Raw genomic sequence first — 20476 nt, 5'->3', positions numbered from 1 at the left:
ACGTTGAAAGTCAACCTGTTCCCGAGCCAACCCCCTCCACCCCCACTAACCTGTGCACATGGTAATAATATACCTCACCATGGTGTCTGGATACCAGGCATGATACAATAAAAACAAACTGATTTAAAAAGAGAATCTTATAATGCTTTCTGCATGCACCATTTTGGACCACATCAATTAATCATATTAAAATCTCGGTACAAGTGTAGGATTCCAAGAGGCAGTCCCTGTGGCGACTTGGATATCTGCCTCCTGATGGAATCCATCATATGAAAATATATTTTACCACCTCTTATCCTGCTGTGCTACATTGATTTTTAATAAGACTTTTACTGATGTAATGTACATTGTGGCAGTTTTTTTTTTTAATTTCAAATTTTTAAACCCAGGACCTTTTCTACAAAAAAAATAAAGATCAAAGGATGCAAAAAAATAAATCAGGTTTGCAGCGAAAGCTAAGGTACCTCACATACCAATACCATCAAAAGCTAATACTGTATGAAGTAATTCAGGAAGGGCAAAGGTCGGTTGGCATCCGCATTTCATCTTTCGCTCATGCCTGTAAAATATCTCAGCTTTAGCCACAAAACGGGATATTATTCCTGGAGGCCTGAGTCGCCGTCAGTCAGTTCAGTTTCATTACACTGTGACAAGATCTAAGATCTCTTTGCGAAGAAAAAAAACCAAGCCACTTTTTCATTAAAAAAAAGGCGTTTCCCCACTTGTAGGTATTAACTGGCTCTTAATTGCAATCTTCGACGGAAGGGTAATCTTCTAATTTTTTTTTAAAAAAAGGATTTTTTTTTAATATATAAAAAAAAAGAAATTGCTTTGTGGTTATTGAAGTGACAATCCTTGCGCCTTTTTATTGTAATAAAATGAGAAACGACATGCACTGCTGGCTGGAGTGCGCTCAGAGACAATGAGCACTGGCTTCCATGCTGTGATTCTTTCATGCATAGTCCAGGGTTGTTTTTTGATCTTGTGCACCTCTCCATCTCTACACATCTCTCTACTGCTATAACACATCTACATCTCCTTGCAAAGATTGTGCTTCTACCATCCGAGTCACCTTTCTCTTTTAAAAATAATCCCGCAATAACTCAAAAACAGTGATCTGCTGCCCTGGGCCTAGTAAATAGGACCACAAAAAGCAGGAAGGTTACTTTAAACAAAACAACCACAGTCCGCTAAGGTATCAAGCAGAAAGATTGTACCCACAGGTCTGGTCTCTTTTACTTGCTGGTGCATCTTTCTCAATAGTTCCTGGTACATGTTTCAGTTCAAAATAAGAATCCCAGACATGCCTCTCCTTACATCATTACTAAGTCTGACCTTAGACTGACCTCTGGAGCTGTTAGACTAATCTAAATGTGAATGAGCACTTTGTGCCAATGCTGTGAAGGGGCCGAATCCTGCAAACAGCAAAACTTTACACATCAACTTAATCACAAACAGCAGTGACTGGGGGCCGCAGAACAATGACAATCCTCCACTTCCCAAAGAATGAACAGTTTCGTCAATGCTTTAATGTAAGTCCTTATTAAGGACAATATGCAAAGTCAGGTCAGGTCAGGTCAGGTCAGGTTAGCTGATTGAGATTTTTGCTCATTAAGTTCCCCAGCTGTTCGGTGAGAAAAGAAAGTAAGTATTCTTGAGGTTCCTTGGCATAACTTTTGAAGAACTTAACAGCAGCTGCAACAACCCCATCAGAGATAATGTAACCTGTGTAAACATGATCAGATTGTTTTGTCAAAGGAGCCATACGGTGACTGGATGGCCTAAAATTGTCCCAATTAAAACAATTTGGCATCGCGTTCTCTCACCAACACACACACGCTCTCTCTCTCTCTCTCTCTCTCTCTGTCTCACACACACTCTCCCTTTCCCTCTCTGCAGGTCTTTTCGCTGTGCAGCTTTTGATTGCCTCTTCCATCAGTTTTATGTACATACTATCAGGTCTGCAGAGCACTGCTAGCCACAGACATGCAGGCCTTACATTACACGAATGGGGAGAGTTGGGGGGAGAGAAGTAGGGGTGTGGTTCTGGTTCTGCGGTCTGAGAAGTACATCACGTGAGGGAGGTCAGGTATGGGGGGGGGGGGGGGGGGGGGGGGGGGGGGGGGGGGGGGGGGGGTGGGTAGTGTCCTTTACGAAGGATTACGTTACTGGGGCAAGTGAGCATGGAGTTACTGCACAGATACAAGAACGGTTTACACAAGACGTTCTCTGTAAATTAAATGTAGGTACGAGGACATTATATGGATTTGCAGCTCCTGTTCTGAGAATCTCAATGGGTTAAGAGGGATAGATCAATAGAACTACATGTGATTACATTTGAAGTTTCTTTTGATCTGGGAATCAGACCCGATTAAACTAAAAAAACTAAAATATGAATTTAGGCCCAAGATGGAACAAGTCACCTTGAAACGGGCTGGGCCTCAAAGATTTAAAACACCAATAGTGTGGTCACAGCTCTGTCATGCACCAGGATCCAACTTGAGGATGACTTTAGTGATGGTGCAGTTATAATCTCACCAAATTTCAATCTCACGCAACAATTTATAAGAGTTTCATTCTGCAATAGACGCTGCATTTCATAAACCTGCTAATCATTACAGATCACCATTCTGTCCTTCAGCACAAACCTGTTACCTTCATTGCCCCGTTTCCCCAACTTTGATCACCAAATATTTATCAAATTCCCTTTGAAAACTCCAACTGAATCTGTATCCACCACAGGGGCTGTGCAAATAACTTTTTCCTTGCATCACCACTGGATCTTTGGCAATCAATGTAAATGTGCCTTTGATCATTCCACTGATGGGAATAGCTTACATCTACAGGGCCTGTCCCACTTGGGCGGCATTTGCACATCACGCAGATGGCGCACGAAGATTTTGTACATCCCAAATTCCTGGGGCGCCACGAGCGACCGCGGGCCACTACCTACGTCACCACGCACCATGCGCGTGTAATGCGCACCATGCGCGCAGCACGTGCGCGTCACGACGCACCCGTCGTGCATCGTGACATGTAATAGATGTTGCGTAAATGACGCGCAAATGACGCCCAAGTGAGACAGGCCCTTACCCTTTTAAAACAGTCAAGATTTTATGCATCTCTGTCCTTTCTGCTCTCAGTCTCAAGTGCTGTGGTTTTCATTATAACTGAAACCCTTCATCACCGGACAAATTACAATAAAGGATACATACTTATACTTATAAATGGCGGATTGGGGGAGGCATTTTTTGCGGTGCCCTGTAAACAAACACCATTGCATGGTAGGATTCAGAGAACATGCTCCCCATTTCCTAAAGTTCAGCTGAATCGTACGAGGAAGATGCCAAGCAAGTGGAGGGTATTTAGCGTCACAGTCACAGCAGTCCTTTGCCGCACTAGTGTTATTGATCTGGTCTGTATTGGGAAATGTCCAACATCAAATCGGCTGTCGACCAGCTCAGTTACTTACAATCTCGGCTGGAGTCCAGGGTAACAAGAAAATATTCATCACTTTGAAAAGATAAAATAAATACTGCCTGGTAACTACTCACACCTCAGTACATCAGTGACTTTATAAAATAATAATGAAAGAGAAGTGAACTTGAGTTGAAAAGCTGCAGTTTAAAAGCAAATAGTTATAGAGCACAACTTGCAAACTCAAAACAGCAAATGAGTTTGCAAGTGAGTGTTCCGTGTCTCTGAGCTTAGTATACACAATGGACACCTCTGCACTGAGGTGTACACAAATCCACCCAGTGTTAACGCCGAGCTCAAGGTTTAATTGCACCTCATCACATGAAAGCAATGGAATAGATGGTGTTATTTCAAACAGTCGGTTCAAAAGTCTTCTTGACATTGGAGTGGGTGAGACATCAACTTTTCATCTCTGCAACCATGTTCAAATTCAGCCCAGGTGAATGGAATGCAAGTCTCCCGACTGCAAAAGCAGTACGCTAAAGGAACATGGGCAAGTGTGTACACATGGGGATTATATATTGTTTAGTTAATGCTCCACAATTCTTAATGTTGATAGAGTGAAGTACTAAATATATTAAAGCAGAAGGCAAAAGCAAAAAAAAACCAAATGCTCCAAAAACATTTCCTCTCTGTGAGTGGCAATATATATTCCGCATTTTCTCATGAGAGGAAGGACATTTGGCCCATTGAGTCTATGTCAAAACATTCCCATGTTTTTTCATTTTCATCCTTTGGAATATGGGAGGAATCCTGAGCACTGGGTGGGGAGAGGGGAGCCATGTGCAAACTCCACATGCACACACAGCACCCAAGGTCAAGTTCGAGACTGGGTCACTGAGGCAGTGGGGCATGACTTGGCCATGACATTTACTTTGTACTAAACACTATTCCCTTACCATGTAACTGTACACTGCGAATAGATCGATTGCAATCATGTATTGTCTTTCCGCTGGCTGGTTAGCACGCAACAAAACCTTTTCACTGAGCCTTGGTACATGTGGCAATAACCTAAACTGAACTGAACATAGTTGAAGAGCAGGAGAACAGCAGGAATCGCAGAGGAGGATCAATGAGAGAGGGTCTCAGAACTACCATGGGAGTATGGAGAACTTCTTCAAAGTAGGCAGACCTTGAGTAGATTTTGCAATAGAGCAGTAAACCGTGGAAGCAAGGAACTGCAGATGCTGGTTTACAGAAAAAGACACAAACTGTTGGAGTAACTCAACAGGTCAGGTATTGGTTGTGAAATGAAATGAAATGATTCAATTTATTGTCATTGTCAGTGTACAGTACAGAGACAACGAAATGCATTTTTTTTTAGCATCTCCCTTGAAAGGGAGACACAGGGCGTCGCGGTGTGCCCGCGCCTGCCGCCGTACATTCCATTACAGGCAAAGGTGGGTGAAGTGTCTTGCCCAAGGACACAACGACAGTATGCACTCCAAGCGGGATTTGAACCGGCTACCTTCTGGTCGCCAGCCGAACTCTTAGCCCATTGTGCTATCTGTGGTGAATGGAATTACAGTTTCACCATCCCTGGTATGCTTCAGCACTAAGTGTTCAGTACGTGGACAAATTAGACCTTGTTCAAACACATAAAGAAGACTGGGAGAATAGCGGTGAGTTTACTGCAGATGTTGATGTTAACATGTCAGTCATTCAGCAATTTGAGGCAAGGTTGAGACTTTGCTTGTGAACAGTCCCAGTAACGAACAGTTGGAACCACTGCACCATCAATCTTTGACCATCACTCGTTGAGGAGATAAACGTTTGGTCCCATAGCTCACCACGATGGTGGAGCCTTCCTGGTCAGCTTCACGCCATCATTATCAGTGACTGTCAGAGGCTTCATCACGTTCCCAACAATTGCTGCTAAAAAATGTTCAAAACGAAGGGAAACATTTAAAAAAAACGATTATGTTGTGAGATGCCCGGGTTGTGGCAAATTCTGAGCCACTATTGCCGATTTGTTCATTTGTAAAGATGGATTTAAAAAGGTGAATGGTCCAGGACAGCTTGTGTTTGTTTGTTTGGGTGCATGCATTACAATTAAAACTGGCTTGTGGTGGACTGCATCTACAGGGGATGAGCTATTAACAAAGGGATCTGACAGTTTCAGGTTGATGATTTTTATTCCAAATAAGAAATCAATACGTTTTCTGGGTTATACATATTCAGAGTGGGCTGATATCGCCATCATAATGGCAAATAGGTGTCCTGTTACTCCTTCTCTTGCCATATCTGTACCATTGCATTTTCCAATCCACTGGCAAATATTTAAACATGATTTGATTGCAGCTCATGACAATGTTAATGTCCTTGGCCCAAAGCACATTTCAAGTAGCTGAACGATGCCAGCCTTTGGATAGTGTTTCACGCTCATTGTGTCGAAAATAGCCTGCAGGAAGAGATATGAAATATCTGCCTCACAGGACTAAATGAAAAAAAAACTATCAACTTTGTGTATTGTATTTATGTGGCTGCAATATGCACCCTAGCCATTTAGGCTGTATCACAGACAGGTTTTCTTCAAAAGCTTTCTGTTGTTTGTAAACCATGAGGCTATGTTGCATGTGCTGTGTAAGCCAGTTGCCTCACATCTTCATACCTGTTTCCTGTGGTAGGATACACCTCACACACAATTGCCATTCAAAATGAACATTCACATTGGCTTTCAATAATAATCCGATCGGAACGCTTTCCAGGAAGATTGCAGCAGGGCTCTTGTATAATTTAATATTTTAAAGAAGAATCAAGGTGTCCCTGTTTTTATTACTCCATTGTTCTCATTTCATGCAACGCCGCACAATCTACAGTGCATCCTCTTTCTGATGTTGTGAGTGAGGACCCAGGCGATTCCTCGTTCTACATCGGTGGGCCGAAGGGCCTGTTTCTGCTCTGTATCTCTAGACTGTAAAATTGCCTCTCACCATGAGGGAGTTTCGACAAAATTTCACGAAACTCACTTGCGCTCTTGTTTATGTCCATAGAGATTTCTTCATATGTCTGGTTAGGTCACTTGGAAATAATCCAACTCAGAGGAAAAAGGAACCACTGGGAAAAGAGTAGTTTGTGAATCGAGGGTCGAAGGATTCATCTTATTGCTGAAATAAGTCACTTAGAAATTGGGGGTGAAAAGAAAAAGGGAAGAGGTGATTGTCAACAATTTGTCTGTGTGTCTGGATGGGCTACTTTGGTCAATAGGTCATAAACACTTTCCAGTCACTTGTCTCCTTCTCCCTGCAGCTTCTCACATCGCCAGCCTGAACACTTCCTCCAAAGTAACCTCCAAAATAAGGCTCTAATTTCAACATTTGATACGAGAGTGTCCCAAGATGCAAAAAACTAATCAGAAAATAGGCTTAAATATTTTTTTTAATTTTACTTTGTAATTTTAATACAATTTTGAGGTGAAGGAGAGCAGGCGTGAGGAACACAACTGATGTGGCAGCTTTAAGAGCTTCCAGTGAACCATAATGTGGCAGAGATTGTATCCCTGCTACATTACTTCCATGGCAGGTTGGGCCTGAGGAGTAACTTCCTTCCACATGCCACATGCTTGTGGACTGGGAGAGACTGGGTTTTCATTGCTGGTTTAGGTACAGGTTTGTGCTTGGGCCTGTTTGCGCCGAAAACGGATCAATTTTGGCTGTGAGGCTAAGCGCAAATTGGAGGAACAACATCTCATATTTCGCTTTGGCAGCTTACAGCCTAGTGATATGAATATTTATTTCTCTAACTTCAAGTAACCCCAGCATTCCCTCTCTCTTTATCCTTCCCCCAGCCCAGTCTCACATGGTTCTCATTTTCATCCAACAAACAGCCCATTTCCTTTATCATCGTTACTTTTTTTGCATATCTGTCATTCTTTGTTCTTTATCTCTCTAGGTCATTGTTTACATTTCATGTTTCCCTTTTCCCTAACTAGTCTGAAGAAGTGTCTCGACCCGAAACGTCACCCATTCCTTCTCTCCAGAGATGCTGCCTGCCCCGCTGAGTTACTCCAGCATTTTGTGTCTATCTTCGTTCCATTTTCTCATTGGATCTTCACTAAGTGTAACCTACTGTACAATCCTGGTAATAATGCATTGCCCAGATTTTGATTATACAGCTCAATCCGGCCCTATATTATCACTCACGGGACGACAATATATTTGCCGCATTTGTTGTTTTTCACTCTTCCAGTCTGCTTTAACATATTCACTATTTCACCGTATTGATTATTCAATGATGTTGAGCATTGAAGTTTGCACTTGAGAATGTGTTACTAGAAGGTTAAGATTAAGAACACTGGAGTATTAATTAAACAATATGTGATGGCTGTGTGTAAAGTCTTGCCAAAGTGAAGGCAGACTCGACACATAAGGACAACAGTGACAATCCTCCCCATAGCCATCTTTCAAAATGAAGGCATGTGAGGCGAGTTCCTCTGCTTGCTATCGCTACGAACCACACAAGTATTCCGTATGATTTTACAATTTTGCCGTATTTGATGATAAAAGAAACATTCGGTCTGTCACTGCCACTCGATCAATCACACCTTAATCCTTTATTTCAGTGCTTGTGTTTTAACAGTCCTGAATGAATTTGTCAATTGCTGGGCTGTTAACACATATCCCCCTCAAACCTTCACTAGCTCACCCCTTCCAACCACCCCTCTCTACTGCACTGAAGCCCAAATTAAGAACTTAGCATGAAGATCCATCATTATTCCCAATCAACAATCAAATTGGACATGATTTCGTGCACACCCTGTACATATATTTTTAAGAACCACAAAAAGTGGTTGGTTTGCATTTAACAATCCTAATAGTGAAATTCACAGCCGTGTAATGACACAAAATGTTTGATGTGACGAACAAGCAGTGGGCTGTCATCACCTTGGCGATGTCTTTTGTACAAAAGAAGAGTGCTCGTGATAAGGATAATGACATGATGTGATAGTTGTCCCTCTGATCGCGTTGCTTGAGGTGGACATTATTTAATGAAATAAAAATAGCATTTCCACGCAAAAACTGAAATCCAGAACTGAAGAAAATTTCGGGCTGTGGCACGTGTCCTTTCTGCCCCGATTGAATCCTCGGTGGAAGTGCTTGTGTTATTTTCAAAGCCAGTGGTTGAGTACCTGAGCTTGTTCTAAGTTCACCAAGTGCCCCTTCAAAAGGGTAAATGAAAGGTCAGATCACTTGCAGCCAGAGCATATCAAAGGTGCACTGCTCAAGAGAAGATGGAAATAAACATCCTAACGCCAGAAAGGGTTAAAATTAATATTTTGCTCACTGCACACTTTCCACGCACTGCTCTGCCCTATATCGCCAGGTTATTTTCCAATTGTTTGATGACCAAATGAGAAAATAAAAATTATTAACTTGATTTTCAAGTTGCAGCGCAACCTCCCAAGTACATTCAGTGAGAAGAGATGGTGAATTTAGTGACAGTTTCCCGTTACAAAATCCTAGCAGATAATCCTCTTCCCTTTTCAGATTTCTATGATTTATTGCTCACGTGTTATCATTTCATCGGATTCTGAATTCTTGAGAGACCACAAAAATGGAAATTAATTTAAGATACAGAAAGAGACAGACAAGGTGCTGGAGAAACTCAGCAGGATATGCAGCATCTTTAACCACACATAACTACCATTTTTGAATTTATTTATTTAAAAATTCCATGTGATATTTTTTGATCAATAGAAATGCTGAGTATTTGTTTAAATGGTGGGAGATCAAGATATGGTCATGTTCAAAGGATCTTGGGCATTCTTGTACATGAGTCACTGGAAGCTCACATGCAGATGCAAATAGAAAGGCGGCTTAGCCTTTAGAAGAATTTAGTAGAAATATTACTGCAGTTCTGAAGGCTTTACAGAGACCCCACCTGGACTGTTATTTACCATACGTATGTCTTAATGTGTGGAAGGATAGATGCTATAGAAGAGTAGTGGTGGGCAGTGCAGCAAAGATTCTCTATTTGTTCCTGAGATGATCGATCTGTCGTATGAACAGAGATTACGCATGTTAAGTCTTTGTCGTGAAGAGTGAGACGTAACCTCAGTGAAATACAAGTCATAGAGGGCTCAGACAATACTCAAACCCTTGCCTGAGAGAACCAGCATTTAGGATCATCCTCAAAATAAACGATAGGGCATTTAGGAATATGATAGGGAAACCTCACGCAGAAATTGATCAATTTACAACCAAGGGCCGTGTAGGCTCAGTCATTCAATGCTTTCAAAACAAAGACACTAGATTTGGGGGATTAGGAGAATCAAGGGATAGGTGGATAGGGCAAGAAAACAATGAAGTGAAAGGTCAGTTGAGATCTTGCTGAATGGCAGAGTCTTTGAGGGATTGAATGCTCATTCATGTCCCTCTCATGTTCTGCAGTTCTAAAACTGTTTAAAGTCATCCTTGTTTGTGTTGTCTTGCGGCATTGGCTTTGGACTTGCAGCTATCTTGCATGTATTAATTCTCTGCTGAATTCTCCACGTTTGGCAGCTGAAAATATGTTATTTCCTAATTCTTCCTGTTATCTGCACTACGGTTGGTATTGGCTGTAGGAGGCTTGGAGCTGGCAGCACAAAACAGATAATAAAAGGTAATTTAGTTTTTGCATTTCAAGGTCAGGCCTTCTTATTCTGCTGCAAAAGGGTAATCTCATTACTTATATGCAATGTACAAACAAAAATGTGATGCCGTGCCAAATTTGCAACCACATTGCAAGTAGATACTCAAATCACAAACACCTGAGATCTACTCCCCTCATTTAACCCAACCCTTTATTCATCTGCACACCTACACGCTTATGGGCCTACAATGGCTTTCCCCACACTTCCTTATCTCTGTAACTCCCTCTCCCATGACACAGTCTGAAGAAGGGGCTCGACCGGAAACATCACCCATTCCTTCTCTCCAGTCATGCTGCCTGTCCCGCTGAGTTACTCCAGCATTTAGTGTCTATCTTTGATTCACTAACACTCAGGAGAATAGTTCACTGCCTAACTGCACACCTCGGGTCTTGCAATGACCTAGAAACACTTTTTCATTTAATTATTTGAAATGAATGCAACTTATTGCTTTGAACTAAATATTCATTTTAGTTTTTGTTCACTTAAGATTTTCAATTGTTTAAGAAAAATAGGCTCGTTATGTCACTGAAAGTTAAACTCCTTTAGTGACAAAAATGGAGAGTAGGAATAAATAAAGACACAAAGCTCTAGAGCAACTCAGAGGGTCAGGCAGCATCTCTGGGGGACATAAATAGGTACCGTTTTGGATCGGGACCCTTCTTCAAACTGATTGATGTTGGGAGGAGAGAGGTGAGTGTGGGACAAAGCCAGGTAAGTGATAGGTGGATACAGGTAGGAATAAATGTTTTCTGTTAGGTTAGCATTTTGAATGGACATTTACTTCAGTATTACAGGTTCAGCTATCTGCATCAATAACACAGATACATGAATCATGTATAAAAGATCTAGGTTTGCCGATTTTACTAACAGGAACCCACGAGACTGCAAGAGGCCTTTAAAATCTAAAAAGTTAACCGAGTGAGCAAGAAAACAGAAGATGGAATACAATGGAGAGGAATGAGGGCATTCACATTGGTAGGAAAAATATGTTGATATTTAACTTTTTTCTTTGATATTCAGCAGGACCTGGGAGGTCTTGTTCCCGAATCACAGTTAACATGGGCATAATCGTTGTGTGCTGGTCTTCACAGTCAAAGGATTAGAGCAGCAGAATAAAGAATACTTACTGGAATTATAAAGGGTCTTGTGGAATACATGATCATATGTGGAATCCTGGTGGGGGGAGGGAGTTTCTGGCTTCCTTGAGGAGGAATATACTTGCCTGAGTGTGGGTGTAATGAAGAATGATTAATCGATTGAGAGAATTATCCTGGGAGGAGAGGTTGAGTAGACCAGCTCTATATTGTCCAGCAGAGTAGAAGTGACCTCATTGAAACATGGAATATTCCAGAAGTACTTCACAAATTAGATGCTAAGAGGATGTTTCTCTTGCTTGGAGGTCTAGAATTGGACATCACCGGTCCAGAACAAGGGTCTTTTGCAATTGAGATGAGCAGACATGTCTTCCTTTAGCAATGTTTACTTGTTGGAATGACCAATAGATTTTTGGACAGTAACAGGATCGAGGCATTTGTGAGCTGGAACTGAGGAAAATATCAGCACAATTTAAACTGAATTTTGCAGAAATTTGAATGACCTATTTTTGTACATCCTTTTGTCCACTTACACTAACACCAACAAACATTAATGTGGCCAAACTGAACAATACCTGAAGGACATATTTTTATCCCATCTGATATGACATTGCCTAATATCAAAGGTAGACACAAAATGCTGGAGTAACAGCGGTACAGGCAGCATCTCAGGAGAGAAGGAATGGGTGATATTTCGGGTCGAGACCCTTCTTCGGACTAAGATTAAATAATTGACTAATATATCAATCTGGATTTGAAACAGAACAATCTAAAATGGTGCATGTTTTAATAAAGTCAAGGTTTGTTTATTGTCATAGACACATTAAATGCAAAGACAATAAGCTCATACCAAACAAGGTGCTAAAAGGAGGCTCCAACAGAGATACGAGGAGTGAGGGCAGAAAGATTAATGCAAAGTTCTAGGCTACTTACAAGCAAAAACATTCAAAATGGCCATGACAGATCCATTCACACCTACACAAGATGTCCAAAATTTAAGCAGATATTCTTTAGAAGCTATTTTCAAGATACTTTTAATCCAGACATTAAATTGGGTTCCACTGTGGTATAAATAGGCTAATTTATGTTAGAATTAGCAAGAAGCCTTTTAAAAAAATAAAAAAACAAGGATAATAAGCTAATTTCACTATTTTACAAATGGTCCTTTTTAATTTTAATCATTTGAATAATTATTTATTCATGATGTTGTATGTTTTTTCATATATAGTGTATATGGATATTCACACTCAGCCATTTATATGCAAATCTTTTCTAAGGAAATTCCTGAGATAAACATATTTTCACCAAGTCCTAATTTGTTCCACAGAGCCTGTATATCCAGCCCTGTTACACGTAAAGCTAATCTGGATATAAGCAATTTATTTTGAAAACCTGTGCCCTGCTGCATATGAAAGGTTTCCAGTTCGATGTACCTTCTGTATTAATTGGCCACAAATAACAAAGGAAGCCAATTTATTATGTGGAATCCTCAGCACACCAAGAAATTCTCTTTCAACAAGCTGCCATTCTCTCCACCACACACACACACACACCTCCTCCCACCCCCACTATCCCCCGCAGTGTGCAGCAAGACTGTGCATTTAGCTGCATTTAGACTTCAAATATGGAGGGTACAATATTCACAGTCTTAAATCCAAATAATGTGGTTCCTGGTCTACTAATCCTAGAAAAGAAACCAAGTGTTGGAATAACTCAGCGGGTCAAGCAGCATAGATAGGTGATGTTTTGGGTCAGGATCTTTCGGACAGCTCTCCTAATCCTAATCTACCTTGTTCAGCTCCCGCACTATATAAAATGCTACACTTTCTTTATATTCTGCACTCTTTTGCACTACCTGATATACTCACGTATAATATCATTTGCCTGGCTAGCACACAAAACACTGCATCTTGGTACACGTGACAATTGTATATCACTAATACTTTCAATGGACTAGAACGGTGGGGGAAGAGAACTGAACCTCCGACACTTGCCGCTCTGCAATATCAGAGGTAGTTTCAAAAATACAATAAACCTGAAGCTGACAAATGGAAATACAAACAGGAACCATTCAAATCTGTTAAAACCCACGACCATCTCCTTTGCTGTGTACCATCACCTCATTAGTCATTTATTCCTTCTATCTCCTATCCTATCACACAACTTGCCTTTTGTTCTTTTCTCAATGCCACCTTTTCTCCAGAGATCCCTAACTTTTCTCAATTCTGATGAAATGTCATTATTATCTTGTGCTCCTCTTTTCACAAATGCCAACAGGCTTACTGGATATTTACAGTTGGATGGTGTATACTGCTTCCCAGTGAAGAAGCCACCAAAGGATTTTCACATTCCTGCCTGTTCCGTGAGCAGGTCGAATGGTTCTCCGACCAGACCAAAGGAGTGTGCTGTCCTCTCATTCGATTGTCAAGACACAGAAACAAACATTTTTTGTTGGATGTCTCAAACTGGCAAAAAGCAGATATCGCAGGTAAAAGGGGTAGAAGATAATAAGTGCATCTATATTCTGTGTAGATGCAAAATTGGTCATCGCTACTCCAGATGCCGACCAATTATCAAATTGAGAGTGTAAAAATATTTGCTTGCTTGGAAAATGGCAAAGCTGGTAATGCATTGCCTGCTCGTGCAGAGTAGGCTGCCCTTAACACGTTACATTGGGCCAAAACTGACATTTTTTAAGATAATTAAATTTGGCAGCACACCTACCATATACTATTTTATAACGAGTAGTTTATGCAGTAATTTAGCTAGCTTTACCCTAAATCATTACAATTACCCTCACAGGAGTCTGACCTCTGTGTGTTTAAAATCGTGGCAAATTACAAAATGTTAAATTTAGGTGCACTTCTATTTCCTTAAGCTTATAAAAGCACAAGGCTTTCAAACAATCAAAACAACCTTGGATACAGTGTGAAATATGAATGCGTTATTAAAATCCCAACCTTTATTATTTTTTTGAAAAGGAAAATAACCTGATTTAATACAATGAATAATTATGTGCCTCTGTGTCATTTTTCCAAAGCCAATAATCAGAAGCATATTTCTCTTAATAATTTTTAAATCTGCCAGTAAGGCAGCAACTTTTATTGCTAAATATGTTTAACTCCTTCATCTAGCCAATAAAATATACAGCAAACAGCGCAGGGTAAGTAATGGTCATATCTTAATCAATTTAGTGGAATGATTTGGTGTTATCTGGTATGTTACACCCTAAAAAAAAATCAGATATAGCTATTCTTTTCTAATTGTGCATGTATTTTTTTCCCAGTGCCATTTAAGCGGACTTATGTGCTTACTGTCTAGAAAGGGTAAATACATTCCGGGTCACAGTGCAAAAAATAAGACTGGCTAATTGCATTCTGCACTTCACTTCTGCAAACCTTCCATCTCCTACAATAACAGCATGCCTGAAGTGGTAGGAATATTCATCAAGCAGAAAAGGCACAGACACCTTCTTGTTATGATTCTGCAAGACCAGTGCCTGCTGCCCCAAGGTCATTTGTAAACCTCAGCCATAACTAACAGCAAAATAAGTAAGTGACGTGGCTCCTCTTTTCATATTAAAATTACACATCAGCACACACAGACAAAAAAATTCGATTTCCTAAAACATAGAGAAAGGCTATTCATAACATGGATTAGGGTCAGTAGTCTGGTTGAAAAGCAAACCACTTTCTTTGTTTAAACTATTACTATAGTCGAAAACTGAAGAGAGACAGTAATTTGACCGTTTGTTATTTTTCACCTCAGTCATACATGTGCATCTGGTCAATGCACAAAAATAAGTATATTCTAATTGCGTAAACCTGACACAAACAGTATGCACTTTTGAATTTTGCATATCAGTATCTTAGTGACAGTAAAACATCCAATGGAAATCAGTCCATGCGTCAGAGCCACTGTTTTGCGAAGCGCTATGTCACAGGAGCTGAAAGCGGATCTAACTTCAGTCGTAGAAAATTAACACTACATACTGTACTTAGCAGGGAAACCCTTCTGCACTTAACGCTCAAGATTTTTTTAAAACATCAATTCAAATTGTGAAAATAAATCACCAGAAAGGGAAGCAGATGGCACTGGACATCTTTCAGTCAATTAAAAATACTACCAACGTAACTGAGGGATTGAAATGAGGATGTGAATTGTGAGACTGAAGATCAAGTTTGATCCCTTGAATTGTCTTGCATATCATGGACAGCTAACATAGACTGCGAGATTCCTTTTACAGTTGAAATGCCACAATGTTTTTATATGAACAGTCAAAGTGGATGTTCAGAATGTAATTATAACTTCAAGCCGTATTTTATAAAGTCAATTTTAACATTAAATTACAGTGAGCTCTGAGTTGCAGAATGAACTTCTGCAGAAGGCCTTGTCCTTTTGCTTATTAATTTAGCTTGGATATTTCTCGGACATACATTTTAAAAGGCCTATCTAATAACACCCTTTCTCTTATTTTAGACATTTTTCTAGAATGGCAAACAATCTACAGGGCATTTACGAAAGGTGAATTAACTTAAGCCCGATGCTAACAGGAAGTAGAGTGGAGTAATGAGCCAACACGCTTAAATCTGTCTTGCTTCAGAGGGGTGAAAGGATCTGAGTAATTGCATTTCCACTCTCTCCCTCCCCCCACCACTGATAATCATTTCAGCAGAGGAAGAATTCAAGCTTCCTCTATTCAACAAAGACTTCCCTGGAAAATAATAATCTGAACTGGCTGCAATTTCAGCCCTTAGTCTGATGCATTTATCTACCCTAGTGAGGTCACAGATGTCAAGTGCATGCTCTTCAATTCTTACAATTTTGCTGTTCATGACATTCATTTATTTGCTTGGCTCAACCACACAATGGGAGATGGCCATTGTGTGAACAATTAAATATATACATCAGTTGCATGGCTTAAGGAATTGTGCTGCATAAATGTGCCTATGATTATCTGTTATTCTGCTGCCGAATGGTTGAAAATAGCACAAATTTTCATTCAAAGCTGTAAGACCCCCCCCCCCATTTTTCTTCAGATTTTTTATTTGGATTCTTTCGACTGCTACGTGATTAAAACCTGCCTTCCATCCTTTGTGGCAGAAACGTGGATTTTTGACAGTTGCCATTTTTGTGCGTATGTGAATACAAAGGACAATCTTGCACTGTACAAATTTGCAGCCTCCCTTCACCAGATTCCTTCAAATTTTCAACCTCAAGTTAGTTTTCATGCATTTGACATCAATTGAATTATACAAATTAAACAAACCGTGATACGGTATAATGTACAGCCTTTGTTGAAATATTTTCAGAACAGGCATAGCTGAATAATATTATTTTGTGAAATTAATGGCAGTGATATTCACTGCTGTATTTTGTAAACTTCAAATAAAAATGGTGCCTGTTAACAGTAGAGGAAAATCCCTGTTTTAGTGGGGAAAGGATTTTGCTTTGTATGGTTGGTTGAAATAACTCATGGGATTCAGCTTTTCCACTGTTTCTAATCCAAAATTGACACCAACAATGCTATGCTGTTGATAAAAAAAGAATCTGACTCTATCCAGAACATAAATGTAAATGGAAACGCTGGCTTTCATTCCATTTGTACCAGACCGAAAAAATGTTGCCATTGGGACTCTTCAGCAATGTTGTGCAAATTTGTTTCTCGAACTAGAAAATTTGGTTTCTTTTCAACTGAAGTTCCATGTTTCTCAAACCATCAAATTCATTTTCAGTGCAATGTACATAAACAATCTTTCCCTCCCCTCAGTGGGGTAGATAAATTCACCAAAATAAGAAGTGAAATTATAGCAAGTTCTAAAACCCATTCCTCCACGTCCTTGTTTAAACAAGCCAAGAATTTTTGCTATGTGCTGTAAGAATTATTTCTTTCAATTAGGTGCACTTGTCCCCAGTCTCAGTTCATTAGTTCAACATAGCAAAAAGTCAACAGAAGGACTGATGATGAAGTAATCAGAGGCAGACTGGCTTGCGAACTAACTTTGGTAACCCCAGAAGAGCAGGCACTTTGGTACTACTTTTAACATTTAGATTAGTAATACACCATGGAAACAGGACCTTCGGCCCACCGACCATCCATCAGCGTTCTCACTAGTTCTATGCTATTTCACTGATGAATCCACTCCCTACACTCTAGGGGTAATTTATAGGGGCCAATTAACCTACAAGCCTGCACATCTTTGGGATGTGGGAGGAAACAGGAGCATCCAGAGGAAAGCCACAGGAAGTGCATGCAAACTCCACACAGACAGCACCCGAGCTCAGGATCCAACCCGGGTCTCTGGTGCTGCGAGACAGCGGCTCTTTCAGTTGCACCGTTGTGCCACCCTGAATCATAACTGATAACTACCCTGAAGGCATAACAATGTAACTGAAAGAGCAGGTTACCTCATGTCAAAGGGGTGGAGGCACGAGGAAAACAAAGTTGGGAGGTGAGCGAGGGATGTACAATGAGCAAAGGGAAACCCTATTTCTCAGGGAAAGAGCAGTATCAAAATATTGGATTCAACAATAGAAAGAGTGACAGAAAACAACAAAGAATGCATTCGGTTGTAAAAATTCTACGAATACACAGGGTACGTTAAAAAGATTTTCACATTATTAAAAATCACCTTTAATTTACCCATCATTTTCAATAAGAATGAATATGCAAGGATTATGTTGCAATCATCTACCACTGTGTTAATTACAAATAACAGCAATGGGAGACCAAAAATTGCAGTGATTTTTATTTTGCTGGCATTTTTCACAATTTTGGGAAATTCATCGAGACCAGGACAATAGGAGTAAGGATAGACCATTCAGCCCACGCTTGCACCATTCTACACAATCATATCTGGTTACCCAATCATTATTGTGTTCCTACCTTTTCCTCACATCCCTTTGAGATCAGGAAATATATCAACCTACTGTATTTAATTCTGAAAGTATAATCACCAAGTGATGCACAGTATATTCCAGGACCATTTACTAGAAGGATGTAAACAGCAGGTTGGTGCACTGCTCCAGAAGTGGGTCATAGAGTCACACAGAACGGAAACAGCCTCTTCGGCCTATGCTGCCCACTTGGACTAAAGCATCCTTTGGCTTTCAAAACTGAGCAATATCCTTCCTTCTATATTGTTTTATTTAGTTTTGTTTTGCTGATGGATGTGAACAACTCTCAACTCAAGACCCCTTGTATATGAAATCAAACCTCGATAATTCAGAGGGCTGCTTCTAGGTTTGTCAAGCTCTAAAGATGCCCCATCTACACTAGTCCCACCTTCCGGCGTTAGGCCCATATCCCTCTAAACCTTGTGTTTAAGAAGGGTTTCGGCCCGAAATGTTGCCTATTTCCTTCGCTCCATAGATGCTGCAGAGTTTCTCCAGCATTTTTGTGTACCTCTCCCTAAACCTTTCTGTACCTATCCATGTACCTATCCAAATAAGGTCTAGTCATGACTAAAGCCACATCTGCCCACTTAGGATCAAGTATAGAAATTCTGGCCTTCTAATGCTGCATGAGGACAGATGCCTGCCTCCAGAACCACTTCCTTCTTCGACTCAGCTCCCAGCACTATCTTCCATTGGGAATCGGGCTGTCAGCTCATCTATGAGGCACACAAGTACTTTCCTACCAGAAATGGCAGGCCCAGCTAGAAATACTGAAGATATTTAATATTCATTCACTTTTTAAAATATGTGTAGGCATACGCAGACATGCCATTGTTTTGATACATTTGACAGGTGGTAATCTATAGATATGACTCAACTAGTTGCATTGGGTTAACCAATGGGTACGTTTTCTAGTCTGAGTGCTGTGGAAGTTTGTACCCCACCACTGGGCTCCTTGAGGAAGCTATTGGTAAAATATGGTCGGCAATCCGTCGCACAGTAGTTCAGTAGTTCACATTGCTCATCCTTAAAACGTATTATTTGGAACTGCTGGCTTCAAATCCAAAGACCTGAACTTCTCTGAGGGAAGTTTTGGTTGCTATTCTGCAGAAAAACAATTTTATCAATGGAGCAACAAAATCTATGCATATGACATAACTCTATTGGAACAGTTGCTATTTTGGAAGTTGTATTTTGGAATTTGACGTTCTTAAGCCATTTGAGTTTTGTACGCTTATAAAGGTAAATTTAAAAGTTGTATGAAATTGTGAGGTTCGGCTGACCGTGAGTGTTTTAACAACATCCAAGAATTAATAGGCTTGGTTTTTTTTACTCAAATTATTGTTTGGGATACCAATGAGCAGATTGATGAATGCATTTAAGGACACAGCAGAATTCTATTTTCAAAATAAACATCAATCATCAATTTTGCATTATTCTCAAGAAAAAAACTTGTTAGTGTTACCGAATGATCGAAATGCCTAGAGGAAACAACTGTGCGGCTCATGAGGTTGAAAGCACCTTCACCTCCCACTCAATTCTTCATGACATAAAACTGAAATACTTTGTTGCTAACTTCAACTTGTTCATTTCCTTTCTGTGAGGATGCCTTCAGCCAGTTGTACAAAGGAATGAAAAAAAAAAAGAATTGTCCTTCAGGTTTGTGAATAACCTGGAGAGTCTGCCACTTGCACCATTTCCAGTGCTTTCACAGCTTATGAAAGGCTTGGACTAAAGTATCCATTGCCTTTCAAAACTGATCAATATCTTTGCTTCTATCTTGTTTTATGTAGTTTTGTTTTGCTGATGGACATGAACAACTCTCAACTCAAGAGAGTATATATATGAAATCAAACCCTGATAACTTGGAAGACTGCTGCAAGACATGACAGGCTCCCTAGTACCTGGCTGAAGGATAGCGGATGACTGACATTCAAACTTGCCATTCAGAAGTATCTTTAAGTTTCAGATAAACGGAACAAAACTCTTTTTTTTCCTCTTGATTAGAATAAAGGAACTCTTGCCTCCAAGAAAAAAGGTTGCAATTACAATACCAACAGCAGGACTTGAACTACTACTTGAGTTTGATACTCCAGAGGAACAGCAAAGGAGTGCTTCTGCTTCCTTACACAGCAACATAAAACCAAGGTTCTTCAAGTGGATACAAAGAAATCTAATGGAAAAAAATCCAAGATCAAGGATTTCAGCAATTTTTTGGGGCTGGCACAGTGGTGCAGCAGTAGAGTTTCCGCCTAACAGCGCCAGAGACCTAGGTTCGATCCTGATTATGGGAGCTGCCTGTGCAGGGTGTTATATTCTCCCCGCGACCTGCGTGGGTTTCCCCCCACATTCCAAAGACGTGTACATTTGTTGGTTA

The 20476-nt window shown here is 40.3% G+C and overlaps 1 protein-coding gene across 1 annotated transcript in view; it reads right to left on the bottom strand.

Annotated features, from left to right (window-relative positions):
• zfhx3b (zinc finger homeobox 3b) overlaps positions 1–20476 on the bottom strand; it is a 468030-nt gene that overhangs the window by 81895 nt on the left and 365659 nt on the right.

This window comes from Leucoraja erinacea, chromosome 17, assembly GCF_028641065.1.
Source record: "Leucoraja erinacea ecotype New England chromosome 17, Leri_hhj_1, whole genome shotgun sequence".
In the NCBI taxonomy this organism is placed as follows: Eukaryota; Metazoa; Chordata; class Chondrichthyes; order Rajiformes; family Rajidae; genus Leucoraja; species Leucoraja erinaceus.
This window is presented reverse-complemented; position numbering and strand designations above follow the sequence as displayed.